Here is a 17,064-nt window from a genome sequence, read left to right as displayed (position 1 = left end):
GGGGAGAAGGAACCAAAGTCTCGAAACTCCGCCCGGCTGCCTCCGGATTGGATCCAAGTTTGCTTCTGGACAGCTGGGCTGGAAGCTGAGTGGACCAGAAAGGGGGCGTGTCGTCGGAGAGTGTGACCGGCCCCCTCTTCAGTTTGTGGTCCTGTTAGATGCTGGGTACTTTTGCAGCCGCGGAAGCCTAAGAGACACCACCAGAGGATGGCAGTGGCATCTGGAGGAGGATTGGAGCTAGCTGAAAGGAGTCCTGCCCACTATCTGCAGAGGGAAGCTAGCAGTGGGGCTGCACCTTGGTAGTCAGGTGCTGGGTGCTGTCTGCCTTTTGCATGAAGGTGATTTCTTAAAGGGAGGTCCAAGGATGTAATATCTTAGCAAAGTACTTTTACCGTGACTCCCCTGAAAAGTTTGGGCCCCATCCTGCAATGAGCTCATTTCCCTCTGTTCCCACTGGCAACCAGTTCAGATGAGAGCATTGCTTCTCTCTCTCTTTCTGCAAAAGTGAAGAGAAACCTCATAATTCACCACCTTGGTGGGCCATCAAAAATTGGTTGCCTAGTAGAAGTGGGACAAGCGATCTTTAAATAAGTGAAGCTAAATTGCACTGGAAGCCTTTAGAATACTTCAAAGTAGTGTGAGGCATAAGGTAGCCAGATGAATGTGTCCCTTAGTCTAGGTTTCATTGTAGATTATTTGCTTTACTGCATTTTCTTTTTACATTAACCTTTGTTCTAATTGCACTTGTTATTCTTTGGGGTTTTGGGGGGGGGGGAGCAGAAGAGGGGCAACTTTGAAGGGTTTCTTTTAGTTTCATAGTCATGTGTACTGAGGCTCCTCCAGAAGTGTTGGAATAATTTGTAGTGAGTGATGTTGGGGAGCAGGGGTGGGATTTTTTTAAATGTCTCAGTATAACACACCTAAAATCCTTTGGGACTAGAGGAGAGACTTTTAAAACTGCCTGAAAATGAATCCAGAATGAGTGAGACTCCCTCCAACTGAACAGGAGTTGTCAGGCCAGAGATGTATCTGCCAGACAGAGAACAAGGTAAGTAGTAACTGAGATGCACTGAGTTATTGTTCTTTGCTGTGCCCATAAATGATAATGTCCCAGATGCTGGAAACCCTTACATATGTGCTTACATTTATGCATGAGTAGTCCCATTCAGTTCTTATCACTTGTCTTCAATGGGACTATTCACATGGACAAAAGTTAGCACGTGCATAAAAGTGTTTTCAGGACTGGGGTCACCATACTCAGATCCTGGTTCATAGGTATCATGGAAATTTTCTCAAATGAGATTTGACTTTTATTTTGGACATCAGTGACCTACAGGCTTGAGGGAGTTATATATATGTTTAAAATACTTAAGAATAGTTCATTTGTTTGTCATAGAACACTTAATTCCCCTCCGCCCCGCCCCCAAGTAGTTTTCACACTTTCTACATTCCATGAAAGGGGTTCTACTGGGTGCTAACCTTGAAGACCAATCAGAAGTTTCAGCTAGGGCAGAATGCAGCTCCCCACCTTTCAGATAAGATGAGAGTGAATAATACCTACCCTCTGTACTCTGCTTAGGCTACCAGTTCATGACTGGGTGAAATTTAAGGTTCTGATTACTATTTACAAATCCCTAAATAATCTAGGCCCCATTAATCTGGAAAAAAAATCTCCTGGCCCCTCTATGACAACTGTACTAAGAATGAATGTCTTGGCTATCTGTCCCAACAGTGAAGTTCATGGGATCTAAATGCAATGGATTCTCATTAAGGAGTACCAGCTTCCGAAGTTCAGTGCTGCTGGATATATGCCTGACCCCAGCCTGGACATTTTTGCAGTGAAGTGTAAGATATCTTTGTTCAGGCATTCCACTAACTGCTTAATCTACTGGCACTAAGTCTCCTACCACTTGGGCTACTAGCTGCTATCTACCCTTCCAGATCCTCATAAGGAGGCTGTGTTGGTTACTGCAAAGGGTTATGAAATATTCCCTGCTTTAGGCAAGATGTTGTTTAGTACCATTCTATCCTATGTAAAGTGCACTCAGATGCCCTGGTAATGGGGACCTTATATAAAAGCTTATAAAAATAGTACTTATCTACATTCAATCTTAAGTAGGATCACAGTCTTTATACAGTGTCTATAGATTGCTAGGTTTGCGAAGAACATACTCTGGTTCTCGAAGCAGAACTGGACCAAAATAAAAAATATGATATAATTTACTATACCAAAGGAAGATATATTTTAGCTCAGTAATTTAGTGATTTCTATGTCAAGCATGCAGGAGGCTAGAAGAAAGTAAAACACATGTACTATCTTGCAAGATGCCAAAATGCTCAAATATTCAGTTATTGCATATTCAGCATTGTTTTTTGACAGAATCATTTCCGTTCCATTAAATGGTTCTTAGCATTTGCTTTGAGGTGCAAAACAGTGACATGATGCCTCATGTCAAATAGCAGAATGGAACCATTACCAGGCAGATGTTTGACATGATGAATCATGTCAATCAGCAGCATCAAAACATTAATGAAAATAATTTTGCCATGATACAGTGTATCAAATTTGTGGCATGGGGATATGCACTGGTTTTATACCAGTATTAACTTCTTTAATGTAGAAAAGAATTTAAATGACAGCCCATCTGTGATGTTGATTGATCTTTGTCTTACCTTCTAGTTTTCTAAATTCAACAGGCCAGATTCATTCCCAGTGTACTTCATTAAAGTCAACTAAGGGCAACCCTAGGAAACACAAACCTGAAAGCCCTGCTTCAGTACTAGATAAACTGGTTGAAACAACATTTAAACATTATAAGACATTATGTGATAAGACAAATCAGCACAGCTTCCATAAAGGAAAATCAGGTCTTTCATCTACTGGAATTCTTTGACTGCTACAAGAAAATAGCAGAAAAATGAGAACCAGTTGGCATAGTTTGTTTGGACTTTCCAAAAGTCTTTGACAAAATCCCTCACAAGAAGCTTTGAAAAGAGTCTCTCCCATTGGGAGGTGTGGGTGCTTAGCATTTCTAAGGACAAGACCACTTATTTAGGTGTCTAAATAACTGTTTGAAGGCAGTTACTAATATTTCATAGGCGTATAATTAAATAAATAGTGTTTGTCTCGTTGCAACTATGTTCCTGGGGAGATATAGCACAGTACCATAACAATTCCACAGAAATTAAAAATAACAACAATCACCACCACCACAAAAATAACAACCAAGCATCTCCCCCGCCCCCTTCCTTGGGTTCAGCTAGCATTCTATAAATACTTAATCATTGGAGATTACACCAACAGTGTTATACTCTGAGTCAAAAATGTAAACAAACAGTTATTTTAAAGCATTCTTCATTTTCACTAAATGAGGAGAGCAGATCAGAAGAAATGCAGTGTCAGAAGAAAATGAAAACAAGGAAAGGATAACTGTCCTTACATAAAAGAGGAGGAGGGAAATAGAGGTTCAAATTAATTCACAAAGCCACCACTTTTCATTTACATAGTGCCTTTTATCCCAAAGGAACCCGAAGCACTTTGCCAGCCAGGTACATACATCGAGTTCATGTACCGATCACTGAAGTACTGTCACCTCTGGAATAGAATGCAGCAGTCATTCTGTGGCAACTGCCTCTCATAAGAGCTTTCAGGAGGGGATGTGAAGTTTAACATCTCTGGTTGATGCCCAAAGGAAAATATTTAACTAGCCACAGTTGGAGCTGGTTGAAGTTTTAAAAAAAAACATTTTTTCATTGAAAAATGCCCTTTTTTTGCCATTTTTTCTTTGCCTAAAGATGCAACTAAACACCTAGTGGGATTTTCAAGGATGCCTAACCTAACACCAATTGAATTCCATTATAGAGTGAGGAAGGATGATTTTGTGATCAAGGCACTGCACCAGGACCCAGACAGATCCAGGTTCAAATCCTATCTCCACTATAAACGTTCCCTGTGTCAATATGCAAGCCACAGGTTAATTTCTCAGTTCTCCATTTTAGGAATGTTTCTCTATCTCACAGGATTGAGGGGAAAAAATGAATTCATTAACATTTGTGAGGCACTCCGCTACTATTACAAAGGAGGAAGAAGGGATATAAGTACCTATGCAAACATTCATTGAATTTAAAGCTTGGGAGTTTAATGCTTGGGATTGATGAATGATCAAAGTCTTCTGTTAATCCACAAAACAGATACATCATAGGCATTGGTGATGGAAGCTTCCTTATGCTGCTCACTACAGTCTGTCAACCCTCACCTCAAGGGACTATGGAAATGATCCAATACAGTGAAATCAACAGGAGCCTTTCCATTGAATTCCATGGGCACTGGATCAAACCCTGTAAGTAGGTGTAAGAGGGTAGCTCATTTCTGTCTCCATTCAATCATTTGTCTCTCTGCTGAGATTACCAATAAGGAGGCCAGTTAGTTCCTGTTGTGATGTAAACAGGAGTCCATTGCAAAACGGCTGGAGACCAAACAGCTAATTCTGCGTAGGCCAAAGAGCCATCAGATGGTAACAATTTATGATTAGTGCTAACTGAAATTACTTTCATGTGCATTGTGTATTCTGGTATTATACAATTTAGTTCAGTTAAAAGGTCCTTCATGTAAAGGCAAGTAATTTTATTTATTCTTTTTTAAATTAGAAATGACAAAAACCTGCAGACAGAGGCTGGCAGGAATTTAGCACCTTTAATAGTGAAGCACATGACATACAGAGAAGCTAATGAAATATTATTTACACTTAATTCCAAAGACAACAAAACATCCAAACTACAGACAGACTGTGGGCTCGATGTTTTGTGGCTCCTATGTTGATACATACCATCTGATGATCTTGCCCACATATGAATCCCCTTTATAGGGTGATTGCTTTTTGTGATACAAGCAAGGCTGCAGTGCTACTTGCAGTAAATAGCTCTCTTTCTTCAAGCCACAAGAAACTGTCACATCTGCCAACCTTCAGCAGACTGAGCAGGGACTGTTATTCATTTTAGTGCCCAACTGCATTATATTTACCCTGGCTATAATATTCTCTATTACCACTGAAAATGTTTGGCTCCCAAAGAAAAAAAGAAGGAATTGTGTCAAAGGTCCAAATTCCTCCCTGAGATGTGAATAATTTTCAGTGACTTTAATGGGAGCTGTGCACATGAATTTCTAGATGGAATCTGACTCCAAAGCCCACCCATTTATACTGGATTTTTTCAGCAGGACTTTTTCATATTAGTTTATTAAACATACTTTAATCTCAATGGGCTGAATCTTTGGGCCCTCTTGCATCTGCTTTGGATGGTGGTGACATGCAAAGGAACTGAAGAACTGCACTAAAGGGGAGGCTGAGAATTTCTTCTGACAGGGGAATCCTCAAGTGGCGCAAACCTGGTGTAGCTGGTTCTATATCTTCTGCTCTCCCCCGCCACATGGGAGCCTGTTGGAGTAGTGTATGGTGTTCCATTAGATCTGCAGCTATCCTAACTCAGAACATCTTCAGGCTGTTCCAAGAAACACTAAGGGTTGTTTTGGTCCCTGACTAGGGTGACCAGATGTCCCATTTTTATATGGACAGTCCTGTTTTTTGGGATCTTTTCTTATATACCCCCCGCCCCCTGTCCCATTTTTTCACAGTTGCTATCTGGTCACCCTATCCCTGACTGGCCTGGAATCAGGGGTGCAAAAAGGTGACTTATAGCCACCTCTCTTTCAACTCCATGGCTACAGTGAGTGCATGGACATAGACAAAACTCTAGTCCCCTTTTCCACCCCTCTCCCCACCCCCCAAAAATAAAAAAGTTGTCTATGGCTATGGAGTGTGAACTCGGAGCATCTGAGGCATGGATCCAACTGCTGCTACATTGGTTGCTAACATTATTTGATAGTTCAGTTGTGTTGAAAACATGATTGAAAAGCCTGGGAAGATATGGTCTTAAATGTTCTGTGGACTACATTCTGATGCCCTTATAATATTGAGTAACACTTTACCCTGCAATTAGTCCCATTGATTACTATGAAGCTGCTCAGAGAGTAAGATACTACTCAATGTAAATAAGGTATCAGATTCTGGCCCTTTCTGTTTTTGAATATAAGTGGTTCCTGCGTTTCCTTAATTGATGACTAGTGGCTTCACTGACGCTTGCTGCAATCTAACATTTGCATCTCCCAGTGTGCAGAAAAATAGCAACATTTTTGTGTTCCTACTTCATCTGTAAATCAGTACCACAATCGTACAAATGTGGCAGGTGTGGCCTTTCCCAATTAGGTTGCTTTAGAGAATTATTTGTGCAAAAAAGTAATTGCCTGGTTAACATTTAAACAAACATTCATTTTCTTTCTCCACTTGTTGCAAGTTGTTTCTGTATAAATTTAGCTAGAAGTGCTTATTGTATTTTAGGGGTGTCAATAATGAACATGACAGAACTTTTGCTGAATGGATCAGCTTATATAGATGGGAAGATGGGAAAGTTTCTAGTGACCTAAGGAAAATATTTACTGTTGGTAGCACTGCAGTATTTTGAATATCAAGTACCACTCTCCATTTCTGGGTATACATGCTGCAGGTAAAAGACAGTTGTTTTGCTTCTGGAAAGTGCAGTTTCATAAATGCACTTAACCACCCATAACAAATGTCCTGTTATTTGTGCTTTCAGCAAAAATATACAGTAGAGTAGTTGGATAATAAATAGCATCGTTTACTGCCACTCTAGATTTCATCACAATAGTCATGATTGTTACCTTTCTTTCAGTTTCTGTGAATACTGTTTGTTGTAAACTCATGAGTTCGGTTTTCTGTTTAACTATTACTTGTTTACTCGTCTTCAGGAGAAGAATTATTCTAACAATCCTTCTTGAGTATTTACCAGCATCTATCTCCTACTATTATTAAGTACGTTATTAATAAGTAAGAGGAGCTGCACATTATCTACAATACCCTTCCACTGTTAGCCCACACAGAACAGGAGTTGTGTAAAAAGAGATGAACAATACTTAGAACTTAGAGTAATGTATATCTTCAAAATACTATTATGTAAATAACCAACTCTATGAAATACATACTTTTATGCCCATTTTAGAGATGGAGAAAGGCAGGCTGAAGGGGTTAAGAGAGTTCCATAGAATATCAGGGTTGGAAGTCATCTAGTCCAACTCCCTGCTCAAAGCAGGACCAATCCCCAACTAAATCGGAGGTGTCTTGGTTCCAGGCCTGGGCTTAAATCATGCAGGTTGTTTAGCCTCTCATAGGGAGTGAGATCCTTCAATAAGAATTTATCCCAAACACCTTGACTCTCAGTTATGCTAAGCCTGAGTATGCCTCTCTGGCAGGAGGCCAGAAACAGATCCCTGAAAATAATCCCTGCACAGAGGGCCTCCCAGCTTGTGTAGAACTGGCACCCAGGCTCCAGCACTGCTTCCACACCCCAATGGATGAGATTGGAGTGCACTGCACTATGGCTACTATCTGCTTCCAAAGGGGTCAAAAGAAGCAGGCCTTGAATGAGAGCAGCTCTAAAGCGTCTCTAACTTAGCACCAGGGCTGAACAGGCTCCAGGATGTGGAAGCATATGCTTCTGTCCCTGTCCCAAGTACAGGAACAGAGTAACTGAAAATCAGGCCTGTATCTCCAGCTATGGAATGGATTCTCCAGTGAATGCATATTACTCACACCTACTCCTTATGCACACACACACACTCTATTTACTTTGCTTCTTAAGGAAATATAGCCCTCCCCTTCTTCCTTAAACAAATTATACCTCTACCAAAAGCCTCCTGTAGCAGTCTGATTGTTTGAGGATATGAATCCTGTGACGTTGTGCAGTCTATATGGTTTTATAAAAACATGATAATAAGTGAATATAATGTAACTAGGATAGTTTTAGAAAAATATGGTAAAAAGTGAATATAACGTAACTGGGATATGCTTCATGCAAAAGGTCTCTTGTAAGGTATCATTACAAAGCTTATAATCTACTGAGTGTGATCATCTGATTTGTATAAATGTACCACTCTTGTATCTAAAACTAGAAATATAAAATATAACTCTGAGGGCCTATTGTAATTATGTAAAGTGTGGGCCATTAATGATGGTTTGGAATCTTGATGACTCCCATTGTCTGCAGATGGCTGTGTTTACCTGTGAGTCTTCCTGTATATGTGTTTGCTGGCAAGTGAGTAATGAAGTCTTGCAGTAACATGTGATCAGGTCACCTGAACTGGAATCCATCTTTAACCTGGTGCTTTTCCAGTGACGGCGGGGGGTGGAAACCCCAAGGGACAAAGGGTTCCCGCTTTATGCAAAAGATATATAAAGGGGTGGAAGAGAACAAAAGGGAGAGAGGAGCCATCATGAAGAATCCCTTAGCTATCACCTGAGCTGGAACAAGAGCTGTACCGGGGAAAGGATTGTGCCCAGGCCTGCAAGGTGTCCAGTCTGAGAAAAACTTACTGAAGCATCTCTGAGGGTGAGATTATCTGTATTTAGCTTGATTAGACATAGATTTGCGCATTTTATTTTATTTTGCTTGGTGACTTACTTTGTTCTGTCTGTTACTACTTGGAACCACTTAAATCCTATTTTCTGTATTTAATAAAATCACTTTTTATTTAGTAATTTACTCAGAGTATGTATTAATACCTGGGGGAGCAAACAGCTGTGCATATCTCTCTATCAGTGTTATAGAGGGCGAACAATTTATGAGTTTGCCCTGCATAAGCTTTATGCAGGGTAAAACGGATTTATTTGGGTTTAGACCCCATTGGGAGTTGGGCATCTGAGTGCTAAAGACAAGCACACTTCTGTGAGCTGTTTTCAGGTAAACTTGCAGCTTGGGGACAAGTGATTCAGACCCTGGGTCTGTGTTGGAGCAGACAGGAGTGTCTGGCTCAGCAAGACAGGGTGCTGGAGTCCTGAGCTGGCAGGGAAAACAGGAGCAGAGGTAGTCTTTGCACACCTGGTGGCGGCTCCCAAGGGGGTTTCTGTGATCCAACCCATCACAAATCCAAACTAGAATTGCCAGGTGTTTGGTTTTTGGTCGAAAAGGGAACCTGGCAGTGTCTGGTCCGCACTGCTGACTGGACACTAAAAGTCTGGTTACCTGCAGTAACCAGCCTCCACCCCCGGGAGGTGGGAAGAGCAGCAGTTGCTGCTGGAGCCTGGAGGAGCAGAGAAGCACTCAGGGACGGTGCTGGTGGAGAGAGGTACTGGCGGCTCCCCATCTTGCCTGAGAGCGTCTCTCCCTCCCCCATCCTGCCCCAGTCACCCCACCCCCACAGTGCAGCTCTCCCTGCCCTGTCCTGCCCCAGTCACCCCCTCTTCCCTTGGAGCACGGCTCTCCCTCCCCTACTCCAGTCACCAACCCTAGAGCCCGGCTCTGCTGGCAGTGGGAGGGTGGTGGAGAGAACAGTGAGCAACAGTGGGGGAGGGGGGATTGGGGGCAGGGTCTTGAGGGAAAGAGGTGGAGCAAAGGGCGGGGCCTCAGGGGAAGAGGCAGAGCAGGGGGCCAGGGAGGTTCACAGTTTTCACACAGTTTTCCAGTGAGGCATAGAGAGAGACTCAGATGGGTCACACGGGAAGCCAGTGTCAGAGCAGTGAATTGAACATAGCCTAGGACTAGGCACTCTATCACCCTAAGCACTGGACCATCCTTCCTCTCAATTTTCTCTCTTGTGAGACTGAGTAAAGTGAGGCAGAATCTGGCCCAAACCAAGAGGATCTTCTGCCACCCAAAGTATACACAGACATGAAATTAAACGAGGGTATATATATGAAGCACTGCAAATTACAAACATGAGATCCTCAAGTGACTTTTGCAGTCTCTGAATGTGCCAGGTGTTCTTAATTAAGGACCATATTTTGATCCCTTTAATCATGTTAAATAATACTTTATTCTACCTCTGAAATCAGTGGAACTACTTGTGACATGAGTAGTGTCAACTACTGTGTGACCAGAATCTGGCCGTAAATGTGGATAATAATTTTCATTTTATTGCCAGTATGAAAAATCTGTACTACACATAAATGCTCTCCAAAGAAGTGTACACATTCACATTCCAACCAAATGTTAGTCTCCTAAAATTAGCTCTTATTTAGAAGTCATAGAAACAAAAATAAAATACATCTGTTGACAAGCCCAAAAACTAGGAGCAGTGTGTGTAAAAATCCTTTCCCTTGTTTTTCCTTTTACACTGTAAAATACATGAAGAAAGACAAAAATTCCTTTTAAAATAAATGTTTTTGTAAGGCAGTTGTAATGTTCATTTTAAAATGTACACATGAAAGAGTCATGAGAAAATTAGTCAAGAGTTCTGACAATTTATGTTGATAATAACTTGCTCATTTATCATCTCATATCCCAAATGGACATTCATAGCTCTTTACAGATTACAATACATAGAGTATGGTGGAACCAAGTGATCATTTGGGCTTTTGTTTTAACATGCATCTGTATGAAAACTAAGGCCTAACAGGCAAAGATTTGCTCTCATCAACCTGAGCATGGAGCCTGAATTAACATCTCATCTCTGCCCTGGAGATCTGAAGCAGATTGATAGGGTGGAGTAAAGAAGCTTGCATAGCCACAACTCATGCTGCAACTCTTACCTGTATAAAGAAAGCACTTAATTCTCCAGGATTGTCAATGCCACAATTTTCATGGGCATTAGATTCACTATCTTCTTTTTCTTTTCTTTTTTAAACACCAATCTTGATTAGCACCCTACTTAGTGCTCAAGTCACAACCCAGCTGGTAGAAGTAGAAAATAAAGGTTGCTCACCTGTGACAGGAGCAGACATGCCAAACCTGTGAAAAAAATGCAGAAATTGGCTTGTTTTTAGCTTAATTGGCTTGTGAGTTGCTTGTTGGCTAGTTTTTGGCTTGTAGCTTGTAGGGCTTGTAGCTTGTTGCTTGTTGTAGCACGTTGCTTTTTTTTTTTTTTTTTTTTTTTTTGATCGACTCCTATCAAGCAGGGGCAAGGCGGGGAGAGAGTCAGGGGTGCACAGCCGGCCCACCACAGTCCCAGACTGCAGGCCAAGGGAATGTAGTCAATGAATAGAACCTCTCTAAATCTGTCAGTCCTATGGCTTAAGTTGGCAGGTACAGTGATGAGGGTCTGGGTGATAAATTTGGGTATTTTGCTGAGACAACAGGGCTGTGGTCACCGGAAGAGGTTGATATACTGCTCTGGAAAGATGAAGGCGGTCTAGAAACCATTCTGTCTCACTCGTGCTGGGGCAATCACAGTTATTTTGGCTTCATCTTGCTTTATCTTACATATTACTCTTTGTATGAGAGGAAATGGGGGAAGGTGAAGAGGAGACCTATTCATCAGTTAAGTAGGAAAGCATCCAAAATGGACTAACTTTCAAGCAGAACTTTGGCCATCTGGCATTGTGCCTTGTTGCAAAAAAATCTATTTCTGGATTACACCACAAGCAAAGATCTCATGCATCCCAGAAGTATTTAGAGACCATTCATGTAGTTCTCTCCTATCCTGTTGAGTTGATCTGTTAGGGCAGGGGTCGGCCACGTTTGGCACGCAGCTCGCCAGGGTAAGCACCCTGGTGGGCCGGGCCAGTTTTATTTACCTGCTGACGCGGCAGGTTCAGCCGATCGCGGCCCCCACTGGCCGCGGTTCGCCGTCCCGGGCCAATGGGGGTGGCGAGAAGCTGTGGCCAGCACATCGCTTGCCTGCGCCGCTTCCCGCCGCCCCCATTGGCCCGGGACGGCGAACCACGGCCAGTGGGGGCCGCGATCGGCCGAACCTGCCACATCAGCAGGTAAATAAAACTGGCCCGGCCCGCCAGGGTGCTTATCCTGGCGAGCCACATGCCAAACGTTGCCGACCTCTGTGTTAGGGTGTATCTGTAAACGTTGTAATGGATACACCAGTCCCTTAGGGCACAGCTTCTTTGCACAGCTGAATTGAATGAACTCCTCTTTGCTTGTTCCCATAGTACATTTTTGTCATGTTGTCTATAATAAGTTTGACTACCTTTCCTTGCAAATGAGGAAGAAAAGACTTTAGCACCCAGAAAATTGTCCTCAATTCTAGTATGTTGATATGTATCTTCTTCACCAAGAGCTTCCAATGTCTGTGAACTGTTAGCTTGCTGAAGTGGGCTCTTCATACCATGCTGGAAGCATTGGAGATCACAGTTACTGATGGAGTTGGAGGATTGAATGCTACCCTTTTCAGAACAGTGTGATGTGTGTCCAGCATGAGATGGATACAAGCACTTCCCCAGGGAGAGTCAAATTTCAAGAAGATGTTGTCTGAGCTTGGCAGATACTGTTTTGCTGGCTAGTGCTGCAGAACTTTCATCCTGAGTTAAGCATAAGGGATTCTGTATTAGCTGAGACCATGAGGCCCATTAGTCTGAGGAAGACCATTATTGTCTGGTTAGCATTCTCTGGAAGTTAGAATATAGCTGACTAAATTCTCAGGAGTCTTTTCTCTGGAACGAAGGCTCTTCCTGCTTGAGACTCCAAAAGTGCCCCAATGAATGGGATTCTTTACATAGGATGTAAGTGTGACTTTTTCCAATTTATTCTGAGTCCCAGTCTCAAAAAGGGAGCATGTGCGTGTCCTTGGACAGGCTTTCTTGTGATGTCTTTAGGAGCCAATCATCTAAATGTATATACATTCATCTTAGTTGTGTATCACCACAAATAGGCACTTTCTAAATATGCAAAGGGTGGCAGAAAGGCCAAAGGGAAGGCTCTTTACTGATAATGTTCTTCCCCACTCAAGGAAGCAATGGTATTTGTGATGTGAAGGCCTGACAGTGATGTGGAAATATGCCTCCAATAAATGAAGAGCTCTGAACTACTCTTTGGTGGATACAGGGGGTCTTAAAGATGCTAGGCTCAACGTGCAGAATTTGAAATTCCTGATGGAGGAGTTGGCCTTTCTCAGATCTAAGATGGGTCGGAGACCTCTATCCTTCTTCAGAATAAGAAAAAATCTGAAATAAATTCCCTTTCCTGGGAATTCCATTGGAACTTCCTGTATGTGTCCTTCTTCCAAGAGCAAGTCTCTCTTCTTGATAGGTTGTTGTGAGTGGGGCCCCGGAATACGGAGGGAAGTGCTGGGTAAGTGGAAAGAATGGTGTTGAATTGTGTGAAATAATCCCTTTGTACTATTTCACTTGTCTGTGGTGATGTACTTCAGTAATTAAAGGATTAACAATCTTGGGAGAATGACCAATTAAGACTGGACTGCAGCTCTCTAGCCTCACATCAAACCTGGAGTCTAAGGCCTGGCACAGAAGACAAAAGGTGTGTTTTGCTTGCTATATGGGTGGAGCTTGAATGTCTTTCTCCCCTGCTGCTGTGAGCAGGAAGCTGCTGGTGCTAATAGTGGCATCTGTGTGAAATACAAAGATGAGGATGAAGAAGGGTATTGCTATCTATGACATCCAAAGACAGGAGCTTCAAACCTTCTCCTTGAGAGTTGATAAACCCCTAGCGACATAGCTGTTGATCATCTTCTCTAGTACTTCATTCATCCTTGCACTGAACAAATCATCACCTTCAAATGGAAGATTTTCCACATGTGCTCTGGTTTCAGGTGGAAGACCAGAAGATCTAAGCCATGCATGTCTTCTCAGTGTGATGATTGAAGTCAAAGCCCTTGCTGTAGCATCTGATGAATCACGAGAGGCTCTCAATCTGTGATTAGTTAATAGCTGTCCTTCTGCTATAAGACTTTTAGTCAATTTCCTTGCTCTTCAGACAGATCCTTAGCAAATAAGGCCATTTTTCCTCAGAGATGGTACTGATACTTAGACATTATGGTTTGGTCATTAGCAACCCTAATGCCTACTGAGGCTGAGGAGAAAACTTTCCTGCCCCAAGTCTCCAAGTTTTTGACCTCTCTGTCACATGGTGTAGAATGCACTTGGTCTCCTTTTGTTCTCTGATCTTCTGCAGTGAGCAGCAGTGAACTGGGAGTGTGTGGAAAAAAGAAAATCCTTTGTACCATAACTGATAGAACTTGTCACAGCCTTCTTTGACCTGGCCTGATTAGAGGCAGGTTTTGCCCAAATACATTTGGCTGGTTGTAACAATCTTTCTAAAACTGGGAGTGTGATCTTGCTGTTAGAAGGGGACCCCATACATCATATGAGAGGTCTCTTCTACTTACACAGATGATATCTTTAAAGATAAAGCCATTCTGAGCACCAGTTTGTGGAATTGAATGGCATCTTCTGATGGGGAGAATGCTGAAGCAATCCCTACATTGTCATCAGGAGACATCAGATCATCAGACTCCAGAGCAGTGTTCTGGTATTCAATTCAGCTCTTCCTTTGAGAGTGTATCTAGGATTACCATTGGAGCACTCGCTGTAGTCAGGTGACATAGTTGGCTCTGGAAGCACTGGGTCTGATGTACAAGGTTTCCTCTGACTTCGAGCAGGGGATGTATCCATGGAAGGACAAGTGTGCTCACTGTCCCCTTTCTTGGGCCAGATGGCCTTACTGGCCCTCACCTACAAAGGAATTGCCAATCCTGTCATTATTCAGTGTCAGGTTCCCTATCACAATACCGACTGGAGTAACAGTATGGTGTGGCACATCTGTATAGCACCTGTGTGGCACATCTATATAGCACTTGCTTTGCTACCCTTTTCTTTTCAGGTGATGGGAACTGGAGTGAAATGTTAAACTATCTCTCATGATCTGATTCATGGTCAGATTGTCTGATTCATTGTCCGAGATAAGTAAAAGTGAAAAACTAGTGGCCTTGGCATCCTTAAAGCTGAAATTTGGGTGAGAAACCTCCCTGGCAAAGCTGTAGGTACTCTAGGGGATGGGAGTGTAAGGTTGGAAAATTTGAATCTGCTCTGTGATCTTTTGTCTCTTCCCCAATGGGGAAGTGAGAACAGGAAGTTGATGCTTTTATTTTATTCCTTTTATCACTCTGCCCCAGGGATGCAGGGATCTAAGTGCCTTCACATCCAATTCTAACCGTGGATCTGATTTCTGTACCTTGGCAACTACCATTGTAGTGGATGCTGATGGCACCAAAGAGTCAGAACTAACATTTGGAGCAACTACACTTATTACATTTGGGATAGAAGGGAGATATTATGGATAGTGAGCATCAGCTGTTGTGACCTGCACAGGATGTGCCATGTTTGTCTTTTTCCCAGAGGATAGAAGTGACTTTGTCTGTACGAAATGCAAGCTGGTCTCCATATTGCAGGAGAAGGTTAAAGGACTAGAGACCCAAGTATCAACCCTGCATTGCATCAGAGAAAATAAAGACTTTCTGGATAGAAATCAGCAGGGACAGCATGCTGAAGAATCAGAGAGGGCAGTGCAGAACGGAGAAGAAAATTGGCAGCATGTGACCTCCAGAAGAAGAAAGAGGAGAACCCATGTATCCCCAATGCAGATAGAGGTAATAAACTGTTTTCAGGCTCTCTGCACAGGTACTACAGCAGAGAAGGTTTGGAAGAGTCATCTAAGGGAAAGGATCAGAAGGAGACCCCATCTACAGGAAGGCATGAGATGCATTGTCCTAGGGATGGGGATTCCATGACCAGCATTCCCAAAAGAAGGAGACAGGTGGTGGTGGTTGGGGATTCCTGCCTAAGGGGGATGGAATCATCCATCTACCATCCAGACCGGAGACTTGAGAAGCATGCTGCTTGCCTGGAGCTAGAATTCAGGATGTAAAAGAGTGTCTGCCGAGACTGATCAAGCCGTCAGACCATTACCCCTTCCTATTTCTCCACGTGGGCACCAATGATACTGCCAAGAATGACCTTGAGCGGGTCACTGCAGACTACATGGGATACCATGAGGAAACACAAGGAGGAGGGTACAGTAGGGAAGGCCTCCTGATTCATACTGAGAAAGTAGGGCAATCAGCTAGTTATCTTAGGTGCCTGTACACGAACGCAAGAAGCCTGAGAAACAAGCAGTAAGAACGGGAAGTCCTGGCACAGTCAAGGAACTATGATGTGATTGGAATAACAGAGACTTGGTGGGGTAACTCACATGACTGGAGCACTGTCACAGATGGGTATAAACTGTTCAGGAAGGACAAGCAAGGGAGAAAAGGTGGCGGAGTTGCACTGTATGTAAGAGAGCAGTATGACTGCTCAGAGCTCCAGTATGAAACTGGAGAAAAGCCTGTTGAGAGTCTTTGGGTTAAGTTTAGAGACACGAGCAACAAGGGTGATGTTGTGATGGGCGTCTGCTATAGACCACCAGACCAGGAGGATGAGGTAGACGAGGCTTTCTTTGGACAACTAACAGAAGTTTCCAGATCACAGGCCCTGGTTCTCCTGGGGGACTTCAGTCACCCTGACATCTGCTGGGAGAGCAATATAGCTGTACACAGAAAATCCACGAAGTTTTGGTAAAGTGTTGGGGACAACTTACTGGTGCAAGTGCTGGAGAAACCAACTAGGGGCCATGCTCCTCTTGACCTGCTGCTCACAAAAAGGGAAGAATTGGTAGGGGAAGTAGAAGTGGGTTGCAACCTGGGCAGCAGTGACCATGAGATGGTTGAGTTCAGGATGCTGACAAAAGGAAGAAAGGAGAGCAGCAGAATATGGACTCTGAACTTCAGAAAAGCAGATTTTGACTCCCTCAGGGAACTGATGGGCAGGATCCCCTGGGAGACTAATATGAGGGTGAAAGGAGGCCAGGAGACCTGGTTGTATTTTAAAAAAGGCTTATTGAGGGCACAGGAACAAACCATCCCGATGTGCAGAAAGAATAGTAAATATTTCAGGCAATCAGCTTAGCTTAACAGAGAAATCTTCAATGGGCTTAAACACAAAAAGGAAGCTTATAAGGAGTGGAAACTTGGACAGATGACTAGGGAGGAGTATAAAACTATTGCACAAGCATGCGGGGTGTAATCAGGAACGCCAAAGCACAATTGGAGTTGAAGCTAGCAATGGATGTGAAGGGTAACAAGAAGGATTTTTACAGGTATGTTGGCAACAAGAAGAAGATCAGAGAAAGTGTGGGACCCTTATGAATGGAGGAGATAACAGATGGTATGGAAGAAGCTGAAGTACTCAATGCCTTTTTTGCCTCGGTCTTCAC

At 43.0% G+C, this 17,064-nt stretch overlaps 1 long non-coding RNA gene across 1 annotated transcript; it reads left to right on the top strand.

Annotated features, from left to right (window-relative positions):
• Window positions 1-57: 57 nt before the first annotated feature.
• Window positions 58-5,599, top strand: LOC117888662. Its single transcript, XR_004648354.1, has 3 exons — window positions 58-338; window positions 941-1,048; window positions 4,192-5,599. It is a non-coding gene; the product is annotated as an uncharacterized LOC117888662 (long non-coding RNA).
• Window positions 5,600-17,064: the final 11,465 nt, after the last annotated feature.

This window comes from Trachemys scripta, chromosome 1, assembly GCF_013100865.1.
Source record: "Trachemys scripta elegans isolate TJP31775 chromosome 1, CAS_Tse_1.0, whole genome shotgun sequence".
NCBI classification, from domain to species: Eukaryota; Metazoa; Chordata; order Testudines; family Emydidae; genus Trachemys; species Trachemys scripta.
Note: the sequence above shows the minus strand (reverse complement) of the source record. Positions and strands in the feature narration are given on the sequence as shown.